This window comes from Bubalus kerabau, chromosome 21 (genome assembly GCF_029407905.1).
Source record: "Bubalus kerabau isolate K-KA32 ecotype Philippines breed swamp buffalo chromosome 21, PCC_UOA_SB_1v2, whole genome shotgun sequence".
NCBI classification, from domain to species: Eukaryota; Metazoa; Chordata; class Mammalia; order Artiodactyla; family Bovidae; genus Bubalus; species Bubalus kerabau.
The window spans coordinates 12,894,979-12,912,315 of record NC_073644.1 but is presented as its reverse complement, the minus strand read 5'-3'; the positions used below and the strand labels follow the sequence as shown (position 1 = coordinate 12,912,315).

Genomic DNA, 17,337 nt, shown 5'->3' with positions numbered 1-17,337 from the left:
AATTCTTTATCAGGTAGATTCCCTCTTTCTTTTGTTTGGTTTGGTGGGCATTTATCCTGTCCCTTTACCTGCTGGCTATTTCTCTGCCTCTTCATCTTGTTTATATTGCTGTATTTGGGGTGGCCTTTCTGTAATCTGGCAGTTTCTGGAGTTCTCTTTATGGTGGAGTTTCCTCACTGTGGGTGGAGTTGTATGGGTGGCTTGTCAAGGTTTCCTGGTTAGGGAAGCTTGTGTCAGTGTTCTGGTTGGTGGAGCTGGATTTCTTCTCTCAGGAGTGCAATGAAGTGTCCAGTAATGAGTTATGAGATGTCTATGGGTTTGGAGTGACTTTGGGCAGCCTGTATATTGAAGCTCAGGGCTATGTTCCTGTGTTGCTGGAGAATTTGCATGGTATGTCTTGCTCTGGAACTTGTTGGCCCTTGGGTGGTGCTTGGTTTCAGTGTAGGTATGGAGGCATTTGATGAGCTCCTATCGATTAATGCTCTCTGGAGTCAGGAGTTCTCTGATGTTCTCAGGATTTGGACTTAAGCCTCCTGCCTCTGGTTTTCAGTCTTATTCTTACAGTAGCCTCAAGACTCCTCCATCTATACAGCACCGATAATAAAACATCTAGGTTAAAGATGAAAAGTTTCCCCACAGTGAGGGACACTCAGAGAGGTTCAAAGAGTTACATGGAGAAGAGAAGAGGGAGGAGGGAGATAGAGGTGACCAGGAGGAGAAGAGGGGGAATCTAAAGAGGCGAGGGCAAGCTAGCCAGTAATCACTTCCTTTGTGCTCTCCACAGTCTGGACCGCTCAGAGATGTTCACAGAGTTATACACAGAAGAGAAGAGGGAGGAAGGAGACAGAGGTGGCCAGGAGGATAAAGGGGGGGATCTAAAGAAGAGAGACAGATCCAGCCAGTAATCAGTTCCCTAAGTGTTCTCCACAGTCTGGAACACACAAAGAGATTCAGAGAGTTGGGTAGAGAAGAGAAGGGGGAGGGAGGAGATAGAGGCAACCTGGTGGAGAAAAAGGAGAGTCCAAAGGGGGAGAGAGCAGTCAAGCCAGTAATCTCGCTCCCAAGTAAAATGGGTACTGAAGATTGGGTTTTTAAAGGTACAAAATTGATAACAAATACCAAAAGGAAAAGTTTAAAAATCTAGAGTAGAGGTTGGATTCTCAAAAATACAATATTAAAGAAAAAAAAAAGTCACAAAAATTATAAAATGTATATATATGAAGTTTGCTTTAAAAAATAGGGGATTTTTTTGCAAAGTAATAGTAGATTATAAAAATGAAAATTAAAGGAGTAATAGAGGACTTAAAATTAATTTTTTTCTTTTAAATTTAAAGAATGATGATAGTAAAACTATATCTAAGACTTTTTCTGGTGTTGTTGTGGACAGTGTGGGATCAGTTCATTTTCAGATAGTTCCTTGATCAGGCTTATACTTCTCAAGATCTATAGGCCCCTTCCTATGTAGTCGGTGCTAACTACAGGGTTTTAATCTACTGCACCTGTCACTTCCAAGGCGGTTTGCTCTGTTTGTTTTAGCTTCTTCTGTTTGCTGGTCTCTTCAGTGTCTAATTGCTGCCCTGATACAAGGGAGAGGTGGTGGACACTTTTTTAGGCTCACTTGTTCAGTCATGCTGTGGAGAGGGAGGAACACTGCAAACAAATAACACTGGCTTTTGCTCACAGTGTCTCAGCCACACTGGGTTTGCCTCTGCTTATGGCATGTGTGCTTTCCCTGTCTACACTGCTTAGGCTCTAGGTTGTTCTGCTGGGAACTGTCTAAGATGGGCCCTGGGTTGTCTGCACTTCCCAGGTCTAAGCTGCTCAGGTTCAGGCACTTGGGTACTCCTCAAAGGTGCAGACTTGGTTGTGCCTGCGTTTTGTGCCCTTCCCAAGTCCAAGAAGCTCAGGTGACCAGGTGCTTGGAGAGCACTGTCACTGAAACTTATAGCCTCCCCCATCCCTGCCTCTCGGTTTTCTGGATGTACAACTGGTGCACCTTCTCAGGTGTGCCGTGTGTTTGTTCTGGGGAGCTGATCTCTGGCTGCGAGCCTCCTGGTGGATGTAGACCGTCCAGAATCCCGAGAAGTCTTGGTTAGCAATGAAGCCTGCTTGCTGATGGTAGATGATGCCTCTCTGGGGCCACGATTGCCCCCTTCCAGCTCTGGCTGCCCTCGCTTGCCTGTCTCCGGCAGGGAATGGGCCGGTCCGCAGCTGGCTAACTCTACTCAGTCCTTTGTTCTGTGAGCGGGCCTGGGGGTGTCTTAGGTTAGGGCTTTTCCCAGGGTAGCTATCCCACAGTCTGGTATGCTATCTCAAGTTAGTTCCCTTAGATTGCCCTTGAGGCATTCCGGCCGGAAGCAATGCAGCCTGCACCTCCCTGCCCAGCCCCTGCTTGCTAGTGGCAGATGCAGGCATCTGCGCTGCTTCTCTGCTGGGATTTACCATTGGGCACATAATCTGTGGGTTTTAATTATTTATTTATTTTTCCTCCTGGTTATGCTGCCCTCTGAGGTTCCAAGGCTCACCACAGATTAGCCAGTGAGAGTATGTCCTGGTGTTTGGAAACTTCTCTCTTTTTTAAGACCCCTTCCTGGGACAGATCTCCATCCCTACCGCTTTTGTCTCTCTTTTTATCTTTTATGTTTTTTCCTACCTCCTTTTGAAGACAATGGGCTGCTTTTCTGGGTGCCTGATGTCCTCTGCCAGCATTCAGAAATTGTTTTGTGGAATTTATTCAGCATTCAAATGTTCTTTTGATGAATTTGTGGGGGAGAAAGTGGTTTCCCCGTCCTATTCCTCCACCATCTTAGGGCTGCCCCCCAAGTGTCAAAATGGAACATTTTAATGTCCATCATTTACTAAAAATAACTTTATCCCATCAAAATAATAGTTGCAGAGCTAACAGTTTTTGAACATATACCATGTGGTAGGCTCTGCTTCTTAAGCTACAAAATGCTTGATACAAACAGAGTTATTAAAGAACTCAGAAGAAACATTCTCAATTCTTCGGCCATTTGAGTGATGTTGCTTGCATTCATTTTGGACACTTTACCATATTAAGAAAATTTGTTTTCTATCAAGTGATGCTTTTTAGCATCCATTGAATTGCTCACATGTTTTTTTCTACATCTTCTTGCTAATGTGAAAAATCACATTGTCAATAAATGTTTAGTGCTAAATCCCCTTTCAATTCTAAACATAATCAGTGTGGTTGATGCAACCTCCCTTGTTATATTTTGGAAGATTTGACTTGTTGACATTTTTATTGCATTTTAATCCATAGTAAAATGGTATCTTTATCAGATTCTCATACAATAATTGGGCTTCCCAGGTGGCTCCATGGTAAAGAATCTCTCTGTCTAAGCAGGAGACCCAGGTTCAATCTCTGGGTCTGGAAGATCCCCTGGAGAAGAAAATAGCAACCCACTACAGCATTCATGCCTGGAAAATCTCATGGACAGAGGAGACTGGCAGGCTACAGTCCGTGGGATTGCAAAAAACATAACTGAGTGACGAGCATGCACATAGTACAATAGTCACGCTGAATCCATAAAATGATTCAGAAAGTTCTACCTCTTCTTCCCTTTTCTGGAAGGTTAAGATGGAGATTATACCTTACTTAAATATGTGGGGAAATATACAAACAAATCTTTCCTGAAACTGGAGTCTTGTTGTGATTCATTACTCTTTTGGTCATTGTGGATATTTTTTAAAAGGTTTAACTACATGTTTTAATGTATTTACATTATCTAACTGCATTGTCCCCAAGTTAGATATTTAAAAGGACTCACAAGACTCTACAGAAACATACAGTAAGGGATCAGATGCAGTAAGAGAAAGACAACACGTGTTTCAAGTCTGAGGACACCCCATATATGCATTGTCCTTGGACAGCTGTTCATGTGGATTACCGCTGTGTCCCCAGGCTGAATCTTGGTATCGGTTTGGGGACCCTTGGCTGGGAGTGCTCTTAGCATCCCTATATATAATTAGAAGGGAGAAGGCAATGGAAACCTACTCCAATACTCTTGGCCTGGAAAATCCCATGGATGGAGGAGCCTAGTAGGCTGCAGTCCATGGAGTTGCTAAGAGTTGGACATGACTGAGGGACTTCACTTTCACTTTTCACTTTCATGCATTGAAGAAGGAAATGGTAACCCACTCCAGTGTTCTTGCCTGGAGAATCCCAGGGACGGGGGAGCCTGGTGGACTGCTGTCAATGGGGTCACACAGAGTCAGACACGACTGAAGCGACTTAGCAGCAGCAGCATATAACTAGAAACTTTGTTAAACTCATGAGTTTCCCCTCATCATCATAGTATGCCAGAGAAAAGTTCTGTGTTCTGACATTCCCTGTTGTATATCCTTTCTTGAATCGGGGTTATCTTTGATTTCAGTCTCATTAAAGCTGCTGAAATATTAAGGTCAAAATTTTATTTATAAATGATATTTGAAAAGTCAGGGCAATTGGTAACATCGTGAAATGAATCACAGTGGGACCTCTGCCTGTAATAAGTCAGCATTAGTGGGAGAAAAAGCTTTCATCACTCAAGCGTTCATCTTTGATATTAGGTCATGTGTCTGTATTATTATCTCCTAATCGGTCCTCAGTCTGTCTTGTCGCTCTGACACAGGAGTCTAAATGGTAAAATATGATTCCCTGTGACAGAGTAACTTTTTCCCTTTTAATTTTTTCCCCAACACTCTCCCTATACGTCACTGTTCAGTTGAGGATAAGGAAGTAATTTTCAACTTGGAAGTCAGAGCACTCATCTTAACTGCCAAATGGCACAAAATAATTCACTTGACAGTGGCTGGCACTGTATCTATAATGCTTCAAGTCACGAAATACTTTTCCAGAACTTTGTTCTTCTCTTCATTCTTCTTTTGCACTCTCTCTCCTCTCACTCTTTTTATCAATCCAGTTAACTGCACTTCTTTTTATTAAATAGAAGGCCTCAAGCATGCCAACTTATAACAGGCCAAACAGTAAGTCACACTGTAAATGGAGATTTCTTGACTTTTCCTTGGCATAATTTAAGCTCTTTACTCTGAGAACTTTTAAACTCTAGTTCTACTGTTCCAACTATGGTTAAAAAAATGTTCTAAATCAAATGATTAATAATATATGAGGCCCTATACTACATGCCCTCTTAGAGGCAAAATAAAAATATAATTTTTTTAAAATAGTAGCATGCATGCTAAGTCACTTCAGTCATGTCTGACTGTTTGTGACGCTATGGACTGTAGCCCACCAGGCTCCTCTGTCCATGGGTTTCTCCAGGCAAGAACATTGGAGTGGGTTGCTATGCCCTCCTCCAGGGGATCCTCCTGACCCAGGGATGGAACTCACGTCTCATATGTTTCCTGCGTTGACAAATGGGTTCTTTACCATTAGAGCCACTTGAGAAGAGTCCCTTAGACTGCAAGGAGATTCAACCAATCCATCCTAAAGGAGATCAATCCTGGGTGTTCATTAGAAGGACTGTTGCTGAAGCTGAAACTCCAATACTTTGGCCACCTGATGTGAAGAACTGACTCATTTGAAAAGACCCTGATGCTGGGAAAGATTGAGGGCAGGAGGAGAAGGGGATGACAGAGGATGAGATGGTTGGATGGCATCACCGACTTAGTGGACATGAGTTTGCATAAACTCCAGGAGTTGGTGATGGACAGGGAGGCCTGGCGTGCTGTGATTCATGGGGTCGCAAAGAGTTGAACATGATGGAGTGACTAAACTGAAGTGAACTGAGAAGCCCTTTTAAAATAGTAGAACAAAAGCTAAATGACTGTGTCTATGGGAGAAATTTACAGAAGTTGGAAAAGAGCAGTATACACTGTAGTAGGCACTGCGTGAGTCAAGCTTCTTCCTAGTGTAAAGGGTTAAATGAAACACGCACACACCCTGTTGAGAAGCCTAGCAGAAAAAGAAGAGTGCCCTTTCGGGGTATAAATATTTACCTTAGTCTCTACTGTTCTACTGTCTACTATTCATTTACTCGGGTTTGAAAATGGCTTTAATGCTGTCTGGCTGTGGGAGAATGAAAATTGCTTAACATTTTGTATGAAAATTCAACGCTGTATGAGAAATATAGAGAGGTAATGTTATCTTCTTCCTATAAACATATACTCGCTCCTAGCAATTTGTAAACCTATGGTCAAATCACCTTTATGCAACCCGTGTTTGAGGTGACTTGAACCTAGTTACGGAGAAGGCAATGGCACCCCATTCCAGTACTCTTGCCTGGAAAATCCCATGGATGAGGAGCCTGGTGGGCTGCAGTCCATGGGGTTGCTAAGAGTCGGACACGACTGAGCGACTTCCCTTTCACTTTTCACTTTCACGTACTGGAGAATGAAATGGCAACCCACTCCAGTGTTCTTGCCTGGAGAATCCCAGGGATGGGGGAGCCTGGTGGGCTGCCGTCTCTGGGGTCTCACAGAGTCGGACACAACTGAGAGACTTAGCAGCGGCAGAACCTAGTTACAGTATTTGTATGTTTGCCCCTAGTGTTAAGCTTTAGCCTCTCTCCCTTGAAAGCCTGGGCTATAAATCAGGCCACCTTTTCCTCTGTAGATCCTGGGTTTACAATGACTCCCTTCTCAGCACTGAGATGGTTGAAAGTTCTCCTGAGGTCTTTGGCCTTTTAGTTGATGCTCTGTTATTGGCCTCTTTCTCCACACAACTTAGCTTCTGCAGATGCTCTGAGAGCCAGTGTGAAGCAGACTAGCAGGCTGACTTCTCTCTGGGTCCCTTTCTCCACGTTTTTGACTACTCAGCTTCAGACCTCCTTAGTAACTCTCAGCAGCATTCTTCCATTTTTGTAATATGGCAGAAAGTGAGACCCTGAACCATTATAGCATATGAATTGTCAATTGTCTCAAATGGAAAATTAACGGAGAGTGATTGACTTGCCTGAATTCATGTCCCTCCTCCAAGGATCTTGGCAATTTCATCCTGACTAACTCAGTTGCTCTACGGTTCATTTAAAGGACTTGTTTTGTTTCTTCCCTCCCCGCAGTTTGTTTTATTTTATGTCATCAGAAAAGTTTGATTAAAAACTACCCATTGCCTCCACAAGCAGATATATAGCAGTAGAACACATGGTGAAATTTAGTTTGTTTATTTTCTAAGAAACATGGAGATAAAGGGTCACATAGGCTTTTAGTGGCCCAGCCAAAAATGGAGTTCTGTTCCTTGAGAGAGGGAAGAAAAAGAGAGAAAGAGAGAGGGAAAAGAATGTCTGGTTTCCTGACATCCTTTAATTCTATGTCAGTTTCCACTGTGTGAATTCAATTATTGTACTGGAAATTAGATGTGATATGATTCATGAGACCATCGAAGGAATCATTATTTCAGTTAGACCAAAAAGATATCTACCATTTTCACTTATGTGGATCACTGTATATAAAGCTACTTCTTGTTGAGGCAGAGAGCAATTGTTTCTCAGTAAAAGCCTTTTTGTAGAAATAATTTTGTCTGGATATATTAATTTAACTTCTTATTTTTGATAATAATATTGAATTTTAAGAGATTAATTTCTCTGTATCAGTACATATAATGGCTAAATATTTTCAAAATTGAATATCACATGTTGACCAACATTTATTTCTTTCAATTGCAAAGATATTTATATTTTCTTAGTTTCCATTACTCACTTTTGAAATAGGGTCCAATCTCCATGTTTACTCGAACTATGCTAAGCTATGCATTAAATCAATTTGTGGATAATTAACAGAAACATTTTTATAAATAATAAAAATAGAGGTAAATTTGGAAATTATAGTGGTCTAAAGTCCTAACCTTTATCTAATACTTCAGGAAGCTATCAGGGATCACTCTTGTGATCCCATGAACTGTAGCCTGCCAAGCTCCTCTGTCCATGGGATTCTCCAAGTGAGAATACTGGAGTGGGTTGTCATTTCCTTCTCCAGAGAATCTTCCCAATCCAGGAATCAAACCTGGGTCTCCTGCAAGGCAGGCAGATTCTTAACTGATTGAACTATGAGGGAAGCCCATATAAATAATAAAAAAGAAATAAACTTGAAAATTATAGTGGCCTGAAGTCCTAACATTTATCTAATACTATATTTTTTTTCAATAATTTCACCATATTACTTAATTTATACTTGCATGTTTCTAGGTCTATAAATAGTACTATACAAATATTAGCCAAATGTTATGTTACTCAAATTTATTCTGGTAATGAAAATAAAATGTGCTTATTTTATGAAATGTATAAAAACAAATATATAGATATACACAAATCAGCACTAAGAGCATCCATCAGTTCAGTCACTCAGTCGTGTCCAGCTCTTTGCAACCCCATGGACTGCAGCATGCCAGGCTTCCCTGTCCATCACCAACTCTTGGAGTTTACTCAAATTCATGTCCATTGAGTCAGTGATGCCATCCAGCCATCTCATCCTCTGTCGTACCCTTCTCCTCCTGCCTTCAATCTTTCCCAGCATCAGGGTCTTTTCTAATGAGTCAGTTCTTCATATCAGGTGGCCAAAGTATTGGAGTTTCAGCTTCAGCATCAGTCCTTCCAATGAATATTCAGGACTGATCTCCTTTAGGATTGACTGGTTATATCTCCTTGCAGTTCAAGGGACTCTCAAGAGTCTTCTCCAACACCACAGTACAAAAGCATCAATTCTTTGGTGCTCAGCTTTCTTTAGAGTCCAACTCTCATGTCCATACGTGACTACTGGAAAAACAATCCATAGATAAGCTAAAATACATAAAATATTTATTTGATAATTTTAATAAGATTTTTAAAGTACTGAAAGATAATTAATGTATATCTATATATCATGTGTGTTTATACATGCACACATGGTCAGATTTTGTGTAATTCTTTTTGTTATAAGCCTGTGTTATTTTCATAGCAAAAATGAGGGGGAAATACAATAATATCTTGTATACCCCCTGCCCAACACAGGCATAGCCTCCCCAAATGTACCTATCACCCCATCAGAGTGATAGGTACATTTGTTATAGTTGAAGAACCTAATTGGATGCAGTGTGATCAGCCAAAGACCATAGTTTACATTACATTACATTCCACTCTTTGTGTGAACATCCTGTGGATTTGGACAAATGGATAATGACACGTATCCATCATTATGATAGCATACAGAGTATTTTCACAGAGTAATTTTGCCCTAGAAGCCCTCTGTTTTTTGCCTATTCACTCCTCCCACATCCTCAATACCTAACAAACAGTAATCTTTTTACTCTGTCTTTAGTTTTGTCCTTTTCAGAATGTCATGCTCCTGAATCATACACTATGTAGGCTTTTTAGTCTTTCACTTAGTAATATGCATTTAAGTTTCTTCCATGTCTCTTCTTGGATTGATACCTTGTTGCTTTTAGTGCTGAATAATATACTGGCTTTGATATGTAATTTAATTTCACTGTAATCAGAGATCTTACTATGTATGAACTGACTCCTTTTAGATTTATTTTGACTCAGTAGGTGTGCCAAAATATGACCCATTTTGATAAATACTCCATATGCTTTTGGAAAGAATGTGCATTCATTCTCCTGATGCTGTTAAGAGAGGTTTATCCAAGTCATGTCCATCAAGTCATTTGAAAGCACTGCTCAACTCTTCTGTTTTCTCACTGATTTTCTATCCACCTACTCTATCAATTGTTCAGAAAAGAAGTGTTAAAATTTCTGACTATATATGTGTATTTCTCTGTTTAAAATATTCTATCAGTCCTTGTTTCATATAAATTAAAGCTTTGTTTTTAGGTACATAAATCCTTACATTAGTTATGCACTCCTCATTAGTGAACTCCGTTATCATCAGGAAATATCCACTTACCCTTTGTAATACTCTTTGTTCTGAAACCTACTTAACAACCTCTCTAGTTTTCTTCTCATTTTTATTAGTATATTATAACTTAATCTATCCTTTATCTTTTCCTCTTTTTGTGTTTTTATATATGAAGCAACCTTCCTATAGGGCTTTCCAGGTGGTGCTAGTGGTAAAGAACCCACCTGCCAATGCAGAAAACACAGGAGATGAGAGTTCGACCCCTGTGTTGGGAAGATCCTCTGGCATAGGAAGTGGCAACCCATTCCAATATTCTTGCCTGAAAAATCCCATGGACAGAGGAGCCTGTTAATGCAAAGAGTTGGACACAACTGAGTGACCGAGCACAAAGTTCCAATAGGCAACATGCAGTTAAGTCTTACTTGTGTGTGTGTGTCTATTTTCAATCAATGACCTTCAATGTGCCAGTCCATATGTTTTATGTTGTCACAAAAATATAAATCAGAAAGCTCTGCATTCAGATAAATAAGCTCATATACACCCAGCTAGCCATATGTAACACAAAAAGGCAGAACAGTTGATACAATGGTAATATTCACAGTTCTCTGAAGATCCAACAATATTAAGACAATCTGAAATATAACTTAATTCTGATAATTTAGGTAATTATACAAATTGCTAATGAAACCTGCTATTAAAGTTTTTGAATTGTGTTAAAAATAAGGTATCAATAGTGTATTATATAAAACATGACACAAGTCAGTATTTTACCATTCGTCATTTCTTAGTCCAACAGATCAGGGCCAGAAGAAGCAAATAACAAAGTGAAAAACACTTTCACAGAGAAAATAGCTGAACCTGCAAATCAGCAGCAGTCTCTCATGCTGAGACATTCTCGGGTTCGATTAGGGGAAAATGAAAAGCTACAGGGAACAAGATATGAAAAGCAATTGAAAAACCAGGTGAACTGGATAAAGAAAAATAACACCCTACCACACTTCAAATGCGCATCAGAGGAAAGCAGTAATTATAGGCAAAATAAAATGTTTCTCAATGGTATCAAAAACCTGAAATGATTAGTTTAAAAGGTATGTCACACATATCCTACTTTGTCTCTAGGGAAAATAATTTCATTATGACATGGTTTCAGCCTTTAACTAATAGAACTTGTGATTTGATTTTAATCACTGTTTTCTATTTTATTTTCTGGACTGCAAGTTAGTTTATCAAACAGAAATTGCTTACTCTCTTAGTTCACACTTGTTAGAAATAGCTATCTTTGTGATATAATTGCTATTGCTAATAAGTCCAGATATATTAAGTAATCACTCCTCTAAGCTCAGTATTCTTAGCAAAATTTGGTCCCTGACCAAAAAAAGATACACCATCAGTTCAGTTCAGTCGCTCAGTCATGTCCGACTCTTTGCGACCCCATGAATCACAGCACACCAGGCCTCACCAACTCCCAGAGTTCACCCAAACTCATGTGCATCGATTCGGTGATGCCATCCAGCCATCTCATGCTCTGTTGTCCCCTTCTCCTCCTGCCCCCAATCCCTCCAAGCATCATGGTCTTTTCCAATGAGTCAACTCTTCACATGAGGTGGCCAAAGTATTGGAGTTTCAGCCTCAGCATCAGTCCTTCCAATGAACACCCAGGACTGGTCTCCTTTATAATGGACTGGTTGGATCACCTTGCAGTCCAAGGGACTTTCAAGAGTCTTCTCTAGCACCACTGTTCAAAAGCATCAATTCTTTGGTGCTCAGCTTTCTTCACAGTCCAACTCTCACATCCATACATAGCAGTTGCCAAATTCAAGGTGGCCTTGTGTTGACATCCATGAAATTTCTATTATGAAATCCCCAAAACAGGTTAGATTTGTCCTATAACTTCTACCATAATCTAAAGCTGAAATATCTAATCATCTTAGACATAGAGATTCCTTACACACTTCAAATATGTCTATGGACCCTTACAGTTGAATTTTTTATATCAAAGCAAATAGCAAAAGAATAATGACAATGGTCTCCATGAATTCAGTGAAAGTGTAGTTGCATATCTGACTCTGCGACCCCATGAACTGTAGTCTCCCAGGCTCCTCTGTCCATGGAATTCTCGAGGCAAGAATACTTGAGTGGGTAGCCATTCCCTTCTCCAGGGGATCTTCCCCACCCAAGGTTCCAACTCAGGTCTTCTGCACTGCAAGCAAATTCTTTACCATCTGAGCCACCAGAAAAGCCCCAAATTCAGTAATATTTTTTTTTTTTGTTTAAACTTTTATTAAGAAACTAAAGCAAAAAAGAATTTCAAAAAATTAATATACAGAATTCTAATTTTAACAAATAAGAAATCTACACCAAGAACTAAATAGCAGAGTTTAGCGATATTCAAGAATAAAGGGGAATGGCTAAAATGCATTCACAGTCACTATTTTTTTCTTACAAGCCTCAGATTTGGACAGGATACAAAAATTTTTCTCATCTATCTTTTGTTATTATAGCCAATAAATTCAGAGAAGGTGTTTTCTTCCTATAGCATATATGCAATATGCAATTCCCTGCCTACTGGGTTTGATGACATGGGTATACAGATGAGTCCATCAGAGATACTTTCTTAATGTGTTTAAGGAAGATAAGACATGAACAAATAATAAATATAAATAAATTTATACAAGTTATAAAGTAATACAGCATGAGTTAAGTATAGATAAATACAAAGACTAGGAAACTTCAAGGAAGAAGAGATTACATTCAGCTAGAATGCCAAATTCAGTAATATTTTTAAGACATACTAAGTACATTGACAATGCTTGTTTTCCATGGGGATTGGGAACACTTTCTAATAAGCATTGAAAGTGAAAGTGAAGTCGCTCAGTCGTGTCCGACTCTTTGCAACCCCGTGGACTGTAGCCCACCAGGCTCCTCCATCCATGGGATTCTCCAGTCAAGAATACTGGAGTGGGTTGCCATTTCCTTCTCCAGGGGATCTTCCTGAACCAGGGATCAAACTTAGATCTCCTGCATTGCAGGCAGACGCTTTAACCTCTGAGCCACCAGGCATTACTTTCTAATAAAAAGGGCTTCCCTGATAGCTCAGTTGGTAAAGTATCTGCCTGCAATGCAGGAGACACCAGTTCAATTCCTGGGTGAGGAAGATCTGCTGGAGAAGGAATAGGCTACCCACTCCAGTATTCTTGGGCTTCCCTTGTGGCTCAGCTGGTAAAGAATCAGCCTGCAAAGAGGGAGAGAGGGAGATCAGGGTTCCATCCCTGGGTTGGGAAGATCCCCTGGAGAAGGGAAAGGCTACCCACTTCAGTATTCTGGCCTGGAGAATTCCATGGGCTGTATAGTCCATGGGGTCACAAAGAGTAGGACATGACTGAGAGACTTGCACTTTCACTTCTAATAAAAAGATTCCTAATAACAAGATGTGTAAAATTGTTGCCATGTATTTTTATCTATTAATATTTTCTGAAAGTTTAAAATATAGTAACTAAAAGTGCTAATCAGTGGTGAAATAATGCAGTAGTTACTAATTTGAAACTTTTTTATATATGTAGGTCATAACCATAAAGCATTTAAATCCAATAATGATTCAGTCATTTGATAACATTGTTATTTCAGTCATGGTCAAAAGCATTTTAATAGATTCACTAATAATTAATTTCAATATCTGATATATTGCACACAATTATTTGAAAGTCCAATTAACAAAATACCTTAATTAAAATGCTTTATATCTGATGTAATAGAATTAAGCTAATAAAGTCACACAGATTGTTGATGTACCCCCACCTCCTAAGATAATAGATAAACCTGTGGAATTTTGGTAGCAGCAGCATTCTTATCTTTTATTAGGAAGACTGATGCTCAAACTAACTGAAAGATGAGAAGAAGAGATGACAGGACCAGCAGTTTCTGGACAAAAGTATACTTATGTATTTTATACACTCAAGAATTCTTGATCCATTGACAAAACATATACATATTTTTTAAAATCATTGACAGAAATATACATACAGAATGATATTTAATGTGTATTTAAAACAGGTTTAATTTGCAATAAATTAAATACTTTTTTTAGTCCTTTTAGGAGAAGGAAATGGCAACCCACCCCTATGGACAAAGGAGCCTGACAGACTATAGTCCACTGGGGTCTCAAGAGTCAGACACAACTAAGCGACTAAATCACTACCAACCCATTAGTCCTTTTATACAGCTTCATAATATTTATTTGACAAACTCATTTCTAGGGATAAGAGTGAGAATTACAACCAGTAATCAGGAGGATCTTTATTGTGTCAAGTGCTTTGCATTGAATATTACATGTATTCCTTGTGATAACTCTATGAGTTAGGTGCTATTTCATTGTGTATATAATAAATAAGGAAGTTAAAGCTTAGAAGGTTAAACAATTCACACAAAGTTCCATAGCATCATAACATAGATTCATGCTACTCCTAGGGTTTTATCTTTTTTTTTTTTTTTGAGGTTGTAGAACTAAAAGAAACAAAACATTAAAATACTCTGTCTAGCTGCACAAATGCAAACAATATATATTTCTTCATATTAATTATACAAACTAATATTTATTGGACACTTACTAATTATCAAATAAAGTTGCACATCCTTTAGACATAATAACTAAGTGGTAATCTCAGAAAATATCTAGGAGAAGATTAAACTTGTCTCTAATTTGTAGACAGAAACACAGGCACAGAGGTATTCATTAAATTGCTGAAGGCTCAGACAAAATGGAGCAACAAAGAAGAGATTTACATTCTTGGAACAATGAAAAACTTTTGATAAAATATTTTTTTTAAATAATGAACTGCAGGACACTAATATCAAGCAACAATGGATACTGATTCCTGAGAGATGGGAAACAAAGGACATGGGTCCTATACATACTCGAGGTTACTTCTTTCAGAGCATCTACAAGTAGTAGTTTATGAGGGGGATCCCAGACAGCAACTCAGTGGACTCCAGGAACAAAACTGACAGAATTCACGGGAGACTATATTACAGAGGAGAAAGAACCTTCAGGATCTGGAGAGGCGAGAAACAACCTATCATACAGAAATAGGGAGCAGGACCAAGGAGCCACTCAGGGCCAGGAACAGAGCTGACTTCCACCAGCCAAACAGAAAAGTATAATTTATAGGGCAACAGGTGGAGCACTTAGAGAGATCCTGCCTCACTATCTAGTCCTGCATAGACAGTCCTATATTAATCATAGTCCTACTCTCACCTCATAAATCTTTAAAAGCAAGCACCAAAAGCATCAAACTTTCCAAATAACTGAACTTCATCCAGAACAGAGCTCAAGAATATTTATAGGAATGCAAAAATATCAGACACCAATAACTTAAAATTTACCATGTCTAACATCCAAAGATCACCGAGTGTGAGAAGCTGCAGAAAAAACAACCCATAATGATTAAAAAGTTCGTAATAGAGCCATGATCTACACTGATGTCAGAATTCCAAGATAATAAAATTGAAAGTTATTCCTACCACATTCTACATGTTCAAAAGTTAAGTACAGTCATGGAAGTTAAAAAAAAATATTCAGAAAAAAATGTATGATTGATGGCACAGTTTATCCAATGGTACATTGTAAATGTACAATTTAAAATATTTAGTTTATCATATGCAATGTATGCCTTAGTAAACCTGTAAAGGGGAAAAAGAAAAAAGACAGTATAGAAATAAATGAAGAAATACTGACTAAGGCACGCAACTGAACTTCAGACCAGAATGTAAGCCCCAGTTGTTTTACTCTAGTGCCCTTTCCCACTCCACTGGAACAGCTCTGGTAGAATTTGTTACCAGAGAGTCAACATGAAGTACCACTGTGAGTCACCTGCCGTGCAATTTCTTAAACATGAAGCACTGTCTACTTTTAATATACGAGCAAAAAATTCACGATTTCTTTGGCATAGCCAGTCAAGGAAGAATTAGCATTAGGCCCCCTATTCTTTTTCACTAACTTAACTGAGGATTATGTATTGATATTGAAACAATAATAATTCATTATCCCTTTCTCATGTCCTCACTATAATATCAATATTGTATTTCATAGTTTTTAAATACTCATAATCTGAAGATTATAAATTGGACAAAATATCATACCTATGTCTCGAGTTGATTTTACAAAAAAATAAATAAATAAAAACAACAACAAAAACCAAGAAGCATACATTAGAGCATGGCTTGACTGGAAGCTCACCTTGTACCTAGAATCAATCAACTTCTTTCCTTTACCCAGAGAACTTTTTTTCTGAAAGTCATATCCAAGCTTCATTCAAGCTGAAACTACTTATCTACTGACATAATCCAATGACCCAAATCTTCTTTCATCTGCTTCTTTCGACTTTTGTGTCCTTTATGTAAGTTAGAAAACTCAGCCAACCCGAAACTGATTCCCAACAGCCCAGGTCCCATCTGCATCAAGCCTTTGCCCACGTGATTATGCATACCATGCTCTCACTGTAGCCCACAGAGACCCTCACCCCAAGGTTTGCTGGTTACAAATGTGTTCTCCTGGAAATGAGCCACTTTGATCCCGAAAGCCCATTAGCTCAATTCAAAGAGCCCTTAAATTTTGCAGTTTCACCCTGGACCCAGTGAGTCCCATTGTATGTAAATCATCAGGGTGTGTATCCTTCATAGCATCCTCCGATCCTGACAATTCAGCATCAGTCACCTCCTCTTGTCATTTCTGTTGAAGTGCTTTCCTGGAATTCAGGGTCCTGTCTACCCCCAAATCTCCAAGTCCCTCCTGGATTCCTTCTGTTTCACTCACATCCACTGCCCTCCTACAAGCTCATTTCTTAACTCTTACTTTTTTTTTTTTATAAACTAGTTGACTCCTTAAAACTTCAGTTATTACAGAAATCTTGTGACAGTATCTTATCCCTCATATAGTAACACGTAACTGACACAATATTCTGTGAGATTTATTTCCAACAACATGGCCTCATTCCTTTCCACTGTGCATAGGTTTCCCCATTTTCACAACTTAAACAGTGATGTTTCAATAATTATTTTTATAAAACATGGCTTGGTAAAAAATCCTCACAAAATATAAGCCTATTTCAATTTAATTGATTTAAATAAATATTGTAAAACTATTACTGACTTAAAATTCATGACACAACAACATAATTATTTGAAGTAAAAAGCAATTATATCATATATACTGTTGAATATGATTGTGTGAAAAATTCTGATTTCTATAGTTTTGTATATAATTTTGCATTTCTTCATAATTTAGATAATACTTGGGGAATGATGGGAAAAAAACAATTATCTTAACAACAATACTAGGAATCCATCTTTTAAGATTTAAATATCCATTCAGTCAGTTCAGTCACTCAGTCGTGTCTGACTCTTTGCAACCCCATGGACCACAGCACACTAGGCCTCTCTGTCAATCACTAACTCCCGGAGTTTACTCAAACTCATATCCATTGAGTCAGTGATGCCATCCAACCATCTCATCCTCTGTCATTCCCTTCTCTCACCATCAATCTTTCCCAGCAT

The 17,337-nt window shown here is 38.9% G+C and overlaps 1 long non-coding RNA gene across 1 annotated transcript in view; it reads right to left on the bottom strand.

Annotated features, from left to right (window-relative positions):
- Positions 1-17,337, bottom strand: part of LOC129635912 (uncharacterized) — a 98,561-nt gene that overhangs the window by 38,834 nt on the left and 42,390 nt on the right. Inside the window, exon 3 of the long non-coding RNA XR_008706530.1 lies at positions 10,648-10,712. This is a non-coding gene — a long non-coding RNA (uncharacterized LOC129635912). The remainder of the gene's footprint in view (positions 1-10,647; positions 10,713-17,337) is intronic.